Genomic DNA, 9,510 nt, shown 5'->3' with positions numbered 1-9,510 from the left:
AAGTAAATTCTATCAAATATTTAAGGAACAGTTAATTTTAATACTGTATAAACTATTTGAAAAAAAATAAAGAATCCAAATTCCTTTTATGACACAAATATGTTTTTGATCATTTAAATGGGGAGAGTAAAAGGAGACAAAGAAAATGCAGAAAAATTTCCTTAAGTAAATATTGACATAAAATTTTTTAATAAAATAGTGTTTTAACAAGGAGATAATCGCAACATATCACAAAGATTATATACCATGACCAGTTGGAATAAAGGATGCAGGCCTGATTCCATATTAGGGAAACTATTAGCATAACTGTCCATGTCAATAACAAAACCAATAAAAATAATATGATTTTTTTTCAACAGATGTAGAAAAAACTTTTGTCAAAGACAACATCCATTCCTATTTGGATGGAGAAACTGGAAAGCAGAGGAATTGATGGAGCCTTTCTTTGTTGTTATTCAGTTGTTTCAGTCATATCTGATTATTCTTTGTGATCTTATTTGGGGTTTTCTTGGCACGGATCCTAGAGTGGTTTGCCATTTCCTTGTCCAGCTCATTTTACAGATGAGGAAACTGATGCCAACAGGTTAAAGTGACTTGCCCAGGATCACCCAACTAGTAAGTGTCTGAGGTCATATTTGAACTCAGGTCTTCTTAAATCCATTTGTGATGTTCTATCCACAGGGCCACCTATTTGGCCCCCAAATTATATATAGTTTTAATCTAAAACTAAGAGCAAACATTAACAGGCATAAACAAGAAGCCTTTTCAATAAGATCAGGGGTGAATCAAGTATGTCGAATATCATTGAATATTGTACTAGAAATGCTAGTTATAGCAATTAGAAAAGAAAAATATTGAAGGAATAAGGATAGGCAATGAGGAAATAAAATCATCACTCTTTGGGGGAATATTTTATTTTCTCAATTACTTGTAAGAATAATTTTTAACATTTTTTTCCAAATTTTTGAGTTCCAAATTCTTTCCCTCCTTCCCTCCCTTTCCCCTTTCCTGAGACAGCAAACAATTTGACAGAAGTTATTTGTGTGCAATATTGCAAAACATATTTCTATATTAGTCATGTTGTGAAAAAAAACACAGAAAGGAAAACATAAACAAAAAATGAAGAGAAAAATAGTATACTTCAATCTGCTGTTAGACTCCATCAGTTCTTTCTTTATCATGCGTTATTTGGAATTGTTTTGAATCAATTGCATTGCTGATAATAGCTAAGTCACCCACAGTTGATCATTGTACAATGTTACTGATACTATTTTCAATGTTTTCCTGGTCTTTCCAGAAAATTATCACTTTACAAAAAAAATATAATTATATACTTAGAAAATCCTAGAGAATAAGTTTTAAAAAACCTTGCTGAAATAATTAGCAACTTTAGCAAACTTGTAAGATACAAAATAAAACCACATAAATCCTAATCATTTCTATGTACTACAAATAAAACCTAGCAGAAAGGGATAGGAAGAGAAATTTCATTTAAAATAGTTGTGGACAAAAGAAAATACTTGGGGATCTAACTGCTGAGCTAAACTCAGGGACTATATGAACACAATTACAAAACTCTTTACACACTAATAAAGTCAGACCTAAATAAATGTAGAAATACCTATGGCTCATGAGTAGGCTGAGCCAATGTAACAAAAATGGCAATTCTGCCTAAATCAACTTTATTAGTTCAGTGTTATTTTTTATAATTTATAATTAATACCAGTCAAGGAACTTAAGAATAATTTTGTAGTTCTAGGAAAAAAATAAGAACAAATTTAACTGGAATAGCAAAAGTAAAGAATATCAAGGGGATAGATGAAAAAAATATGAAAGAAGACATCCTAGCAATACCAGATTTTAAACTATATTTCAAAGCAGTAATCATGAAAATGCTCTTGTATTAGCTAAGAAATGGAATGGTGGATCAGTGAAATAGATTAGATACACGATACACAGTAGTTCAACTCAGGCTCAATTTTCTTGGCCAATTGTTTTCCCAGTTCCACTCCCCATTGATTATAACTGTTGATATCCCAGACAACACCCTAAACAAAGATCTTCTGCTCTTACATGACAATCAAGGCTCCAAGAATGAAAGGAGTGAGCTTTGTGAAGACAATGGAATTAGTAGGACCATTTCCCTCAGAGACTTAATGAGGCAGCAGCTTCAGGGCATCACCACTCTAGTCTGCAGCCTTCAGCTCCTTGTGGGCCTCCTTTGCTGTCTTTCCTTTCATCAGGGCCTTATCTGAGCTAGGAAGTTGGCTACAAGAATCTTGTGATGAAGGCCATTCCAGATTGGATTCTGTGTCTGAACAGGGATGAGAAAGTTGCAAAGGATCATCGAGGTACATAAGCTGGTAGAAAGCATGTTGTCCATTGGTCCCTGGCTCTCTCCACATAATGGGGCCTGTACTGTAGTAAACCTGGGCTCCTGACTTGCTGATGTATTTCCCATTAGATTCCATGTCACCCTGCTGGAAGTAAGGAGCAAAGTGGTGCATATACTGGTCATAAAGCAGGGCTCGAGTCTCACATCCAAAACATTTAATGTACCAGATGTCTAGCATGGCAAATAGCACAAGGCTGTTCTTCTCCAGTGGGGTGGTGAAGAAGTGATTGTCCTTCCAGAGAACCCCTGACAATAGCTGCTCAAAGTTATCAAAACCAACATGCAGGGTGATGGAGAGGCCAATAGCTGACCACAACAAGAAACATCCATGCACCCAATCCTAGAATTCAAACATATTTTGAGTCTCGATTGCAAAATCTTGAACTTTTGGTGCTTTGCCACAAAGTGCTTTGCCATTTTGAAGGATCCTTTGCTGCCTGAAGGAAGCACTCCTTGGCTGTCTCTGCATTGGTGATGGTCTTCTGGGTGGTGAACGTCTTGGAAGCAATGATGAAGAGGGAGCTTTCTGGTCTTGGCAACATGTGTACCTTCAGCAAGGGTCTTGGCAATAAGCGTACCATCAATATTGGAGACAAACCAGACCTTTGCAGTAGGGCTTCAGGGTTTCTGTCAGCATCAGAGGACCCAGGTTAGAACCTCCAATGCCAATGCTGATCACATCTGTAATCGTCTTCCCAGTGTAGCCTTTCCAGTCTCCCCCACGGACATGCTGGCAGATTGCCTTCATTTTCTCCAACACTTTGTTAACCTCTGGTACCATGTCCTTGCCATCTACTAGCATGGGTGTGTTGGAATGAATCTGCAGAGCCACGGGGAGGGCAGCCCGGTCCTCAGTGAAATTTATCTTTGTCCCCTTGAACATTTATTCCTGAGCCTCTTCCACCCTTCAAGACTTAGCCAGATCAATAAACATCTTCATCACATCTGTAATGAGGTTCTTGGAATAATCCACAAGGATGCAACCATTTTTGGTGTCAAGATTCAGGCTGAAGTGGTGGAAGTGGTCCTCATCAGCCTCAAAAAGGCACCGGGGGTTGAGCTTGGAACCGTGCTTTTGGTGCCACTGGACTGGCTTCTGGAAGTTTTGATCTTGGCTGAGCATGGCCATGATGGGGACATAGACTGCCCAGAAGGATATGGTGTGAAACTGAAACACTTGGTACTGTGCAAAATCAATAGCAACTATTTTCTGGGGTTGTTGTGAAGATCAAATAACGTGTTCAATCACTTAGCACTTTTAAAAGTGCTATATAAATGCTAAGAGAATGATGATGATGCTTATAATTTTAGATATTAAGAAAAAAAGCCTTAGACAGGCTTGTTTTTTCTATGATTTAGATCTATCTCAACCCTACCTCTCAACCCAGACTTTTGATTTTTGATACTTCCTGTCTTTCTAGATGTTTTTTTTCTTTTCTTCAGAGAGACATTTAAATAAGGTCACAATAATATATAGTGGGTGATGAAAGGCTGCTGCATTACCTTTCATCACACATTTACCTCTAATGGTAGCAAGTTTGAGGCCGGGGTGGGTCACCTGCAACCTTGAGGCCATATGTGGCCTTCTAGGTCCTTGGGTATGGATTTTTGATTGAGCCCAGGTTTTAGAGATCAAATCCTTTTATTAAGGGGGATTGTTCTGTAAAATTTTGATTCAGTCAAAGGGTCACACTTGGGGCTGTAAAGGGCCACATGTGGCCTCAAGGCCATGGGTTCCCCACCCCTGTTTTAGGCAATCAGGCATGTGGGTAAGTGAACTTGGAAATGTTTCAAGGTAGAGGGTGCTTTCCGAATAATATTATCAGTGTGGCTGGTTACTCCCTGCAGCAGCTGCCTTCCTAGGAACTGACCTGCTGGAGAGTTCACAGCTGCAGGGTACATTCCATTTGGACACCACAATGCCTGGCTTCTCTCTAATATAGCAGGAACAATGTCAAGCTTTCATAAAGGCAAAACATAACGAAAGGAAGGCCCTAGGAAAGTGAGATTAGGGTTGGCAGAGCCAAAGGAGGAAATTTATATGGCTCAAGGCACATGGCACTAGCCAAGACTGCCCAAGTGCCCAGAATGAGTGACTGAATGTTTAATTTGCTTCACAAACATAATCAATTTAGTGCTCTAAAAAAATGAGCATCCTGAATGTATACTATAAGGAGATTAAGCAGAACAAAACTAAGGTAGAAAGACTATGGCTTTTTCCTAGAGTGACAAAATTTAGAGGATAACGGTGACATTTTTACTCCTCCTGCCTATAGAAACAAACAAGCTTAACACCAAGTTAGCAAGAATAATATATTAAAATAGGAAGCTACAGCAGTAGTGAGCTTGAATTAATCACTTAATCATTGGATCTCAATGCCCTCATCTATACAATTAAAGAATTGAAATGAGCATCCTCAGAAGCCCCTCACAGATATAGATCTTTTATCCCAGTACACAGTCAGATACTGCTAAGATGAGCTCCTCCCTGGCTGCCCACCCAGAAGCTTTTCTGGGAGCAGTCTCTTGATGTCACAAGGTGTTTGTCCCCTTGTTAAGAGGGAGGTATCACAAGGTTTCTCCCTACAAGAAACCTTTCTTTAAGATCTTTAGCCTCCATTTTGCCCAACTGAATTTATTTTTTAAAGCTTATATGAAGGTTCTTTTCATGCTGTTTGTTTTGTTACGCTTATCTTTAGGGAGTCGGGGTAGAGAGATGCAGAATGGCTACTACTGACTAAGGTTAAGATATTGAAAGCTTTCCTTTCATCGGGTTACACATTATCTCCAGCTCTCCTCCATAGACTTGGAATACTCAGATTCAGCTGGACCGTATCAAGATATTCATGACATTTGGCTTGAATTACAGAATAATATCAGAAATATAGATTTTCCAGAGAGCTTCTTCTCTAATCTTCACAATGATAAATTATATATATGTGTATATATATATATTTACATAAATATATTACAGAAATAACATTATCTAGACATACATATATGATCTTTAAATAATCTCTTTTTTGTGCTCATAAAAATCAGTTGTTAAAATTCCAATGTAAACATTTACACCTTGGAACTTATCAAAATATTACAAATTTTACAAAAAAGATCCTAAGAGGGAAATGGAATGGATTTAATTCTAAGGGCTGTTTTCAAAAGAACAAAACCTTGAATTTTATAACTTTACATTTTCTAAGAACAGCAAACTCTCTTCCCACTATGATCGGCTAGAGCACTGGCATTAGGAAGAATGAGATGATGTGGTTTATTTTTTTTTATAAATCCAAAATGGCATCAAAAATAGGAAATGATTTTGTTATTTCCTTTCTTAAATACAAAACCCTGTATTTGTAAGTCACTTGATTATGAGTCAGAAATGAATCTGTGATGATGGAGTGGCAATATTCATTCATAATTAGGGAAATAAGCCTTGCATACTATTTCTATTAGGTCCAACCCTTCTATTTCCTGCATGATAACATTTATAAAGGAAATATGCCTTAATAAGATAAGTTATTTTCTTTCAGGAGCATATTTATAACTTGGTTTTGGTCTTGAAAAGATTCTGCTTTATGCTGGCAATTGGATTTTTAAAAATCTATATTTTACCCTCTACTCCTTGTTATATCACGTCAATCATAGGCTCCTCTTACCAGAGCTAGAAGGGACCTTGAATTACAAATGAAGAAACTGAGTCCCAAGGAAGGACTTAACTTTAACACCTTCCCAAGGTGACACTGATAGTAATGTCGGCTTTGGTATTTGAATCCAAATTCTCTTTTCCATTGTCCCATGCTGCCTTCAAATCTCTGCTCTTCTTCCTATCTTCCAAATTTCTTGTTAGACTGATTTTGCCATGCTTTGTTTAGGCACACATTGCATAACCACCCAGGGAAAGTGGTTGATTGAGCTCCTTCGTGGGATCTTGAGTCAATTAAGTCAAATTTAAGAAGCATTTTAAAGTGCCAGACAGATTGCTTCTTCATAGAGATACAGGGACAAAAAATTACATAATTTGTACATGGACACAGATCAAAATAACCAAGTGCAAAATATGTATACCCTGAAGCTCAGGAGACTCTAAAAAAAAAGGAAAGCATTGTAAGCTTACGCTGACCCAAATTTATCCTAGGGAAAGCCCAACTCCAAGTTAGAATGTCACACTTCTCTTGTTCTGGCTCTGTTCTCATCACAGAGTAAAATTTAGTGGGGATCTCTTATGCAAAGATTAGGTTAGGCTCATATCTATGATTGTCCCAAAATGTGGATAATAAAGTCTCATCTCAAAAAGATGTTTATGGGGATAGCTAGGTGGCACAGAGAATAGGGTACTGGCCCTGGAGTCAGGAGAACCTGAATTCAAATCTGGCATCAAATACTTGACACTAGCTGCATGACCTTGGGTAAGTCACTTAATCCCAATTGCCTTGCTTTCCCCCCTCCAAAAAAATCTTTTAGAAAAGATGTTTATGAATGATATGGCTATCAGGTATAGGGCAGCTTTTGTATTTTCTTCACCACATTAATGGCTATAAAATTAAAAAAAATTAAAAGTGAGCATAAAAAATCCCACATAAAACATAAATAATTTCAAATAGTCTTACAAGTTTCACACTCATCCCAAAAGTTAAATACCCTTCGTGGGGACAACTGAACAGGTATGCCGCTTCACCCCACTATTGCACCATCTGAGCAACTCACAAGGACCCACATCCACTGGTTCTCCTTTGATCCGTGCTTTGATCATTCTCCCCTAGGAGGATCTTCTCCCCAAGCAGCACACTCTGATGGAAATCGCTTCCTATTGGGCCACTAGCACTCAATTCAAGACCACTTAAACTCACCAAGTATCTGTCAAGATTGGAGATATCCATTTGTCACGAATGTTGGCCACTGACTTAAACACAAGGAGGGAAACAGGAAGCAGAAGGCAGAAACCTCAGACCCCAAGCTACATCTTAGGCATGCCTAGGGAAATACAAAGTAATCACCACTGCCATATGTTTCTGAAGTGACTCATCATTGTCACCATTGCCACTGGAGTTGGGGAGAAAAAAAACATCTCTAGCTTCTCCTAGCTGGAAATCCAAGAGAGGGAATGTGCTGGGAAAGAATCTCAAAAGAAAGCCCTCAAAAGAGTGAGGAGAGCTGTGAAGTTATTCTAGATAGCTCTGGGAAGACATATCTTCACAAGATTTTGTTCCCCTAGTTCACAATGGCACATTTTCCTGACTCTCAATGTGTATTCATCTTTGACACAACCTCCCAATCACAAGGATCAGTCAAGCACTGTTGTGCATAAGCTTTAAGAGTTTCATGCCCCATATATCTCTATACATGCTACAGGCCTCTTATTAAAGACCAGACAACCATTAGTAGAGACAAATAAGCTGTTAAAATTCATATTATTTTGTCCATGCAATTGTCTTCTACCCACTTTCCTATAGATACAAAATTAATTTATACATCATATCAACACAATGTTTCATCTCTTCCATGTGGATAGAGATGAAAGTCCTTGTTAAAATTTTCCATTTTATTGTGGATCCTTCCATTAACATAGAGGTTTTTGGTTTGTTTTCTTCCCTTTTTTAAATGTTTCCTTTGGTTTCAGGCTTCACTCCCTTACCCACAAGATAAATTTTGTTCAGAACTCTTTCATTTGTTGGGAGTCTCCTTGACCCTGGAATGTATATATTTTGTACTTCTTTATTGTTATCTAAATATTTTTATACACATTATGTAATTATTTTCAATTTATATATACTTACCTTAATAGAAGATAAACTACTTCAGGACAGAGACAACTTTGTTTTTCTTTGCCTTGTCTTTTCATAACCTAGCATTCTATCTGGCGCTTAATAAATGTTTACTGAATTTAAATTAACTGACTCAGGATGCATTTAAGAAGCATAACCCCTTACTTTCCATGGGAGCTCATGTATAGCACATGTCTCTCAGTAAGAGGTCAAAGTGCCAATCCAGATCAATGGGAAAGGCCCCAATCTAGCAATTCAAGAGATTCCTTGGTCACTTTGGTTAAATTTATACAAAGTAAAAACAAAATTATTCAATGAAGCCAGGGGTGTGGTAGTGAGTTGAGCCTAGAAGAGAATTCTAAGAAGCCTAAGTAAAGCTCTTATCCCTGTGAAATGCGTGGTTCTGGGGTTGAAGTTACTACAGAATGCATTCATTCATTTACCACTATTATTTCCATCAAGTTTTCTCTCAGGGTTCTTGTCCTTTCTGTCAGACTGAGAATGGATGCTGCAAGACACAGTAGGGTACATGGATGTGTCTGTTGTTTCATCTCAAAAACAGTCAAGAACCATTTCCTGAGGTCTTCTCTTTCAGCTAAGAAAGATGGAGAGTGTAACTTCTTTCCTCCAGCTGACAAGTCAGGTTTGAGATGAAATATGACAACTTTCCATGTGTTTCTAGGCACTGAGATTTTAAAAGTGGACAGCAACAAGGTCTTGGTACTATTTAGAATGAAAGTTCTAGAAAAAGGAAAAAGCTTTAGCAAAGGTTTAGTTTTTTTTTAATCCACTGAGTTTCTCATGTTCAACTTCTCTTGTACCCTCATACCTCATACTCAGTTATATGCCCTGCAGAGAAAAAATGAGGAATAAAGAGGCTTATTCACAGGAAAAAAAAATTTAGCAGCTGTTTTTTTTTTTGACACAATTGGGGTTAAGTAACTTGCTCAGGGTTACACAGCCAGTTATTTCTGGGTGTGGTGCTAAGTATCAGAGCCCACATTCGATCCCAGGTCATCCCGACTCTGGAGCCCATGCTCTTATTCGCTGTGCTACCTGGCCGCCCCTAGCAGCTCTTTTTATGGTATCAAAGGACCAGATACTAAAAAAATACTTATCAGTTGGGGAGTGGCTGAGCAAATTATTGCACATGCATATAAAGGAATGTAATTGTCCCATTAGAAATGATGAAATGGACATTTCAGTGGAAAATAGGAAAACGTCTATAAACTGATGAAAAGTGAAGTGAGAAGAAGCAGGAGAATAATTTACACAATGACAATAATATTATGGAGGAAAAAAAAACTTTGAAAGATTTTAGAACTCTGATCAATGGTAATGTCACGAGTCCAA

At 37.7% G+C, this 9,510-nt stretch overlaps 1 pseudogene; it reads right to left on the bottom strand.

Annotated features, from left to right (window-relative positions):
- Nucleotides 1–1,940: 1,940 nt before the first annotated feature.
- Nucleotides 1,941–3,539, bottom strand: LOC138167561 (glucose-6-phosphate isomerase pseudogene; annotated as a pseudogene).
- Between the last annotated feature and the right edge of the window lie 5,971 nt (nt 3,540–9,510).

The sequence above is a fragment of the Petaurus breviceps genome, unplaced genomic scaffold (assembly GCF_028583685.1).
Source record: "Petaurus breviceps papuanus isolate PSGF00001 unplaced genomic scaffold, PetGlider_PUasm1.0 229, whole genome shotgun sequence".
NCBI classification, from domain to species: domain Eukaryota; kingdom Metazoa; phylum Chordata; class Mammalia; order Diprotodontia; family Petauridae; genus Petaurus; species Petaurus breviceps.
This window is presented reverse-complemented; position numbering and strand designations above follow the sequence as displayed.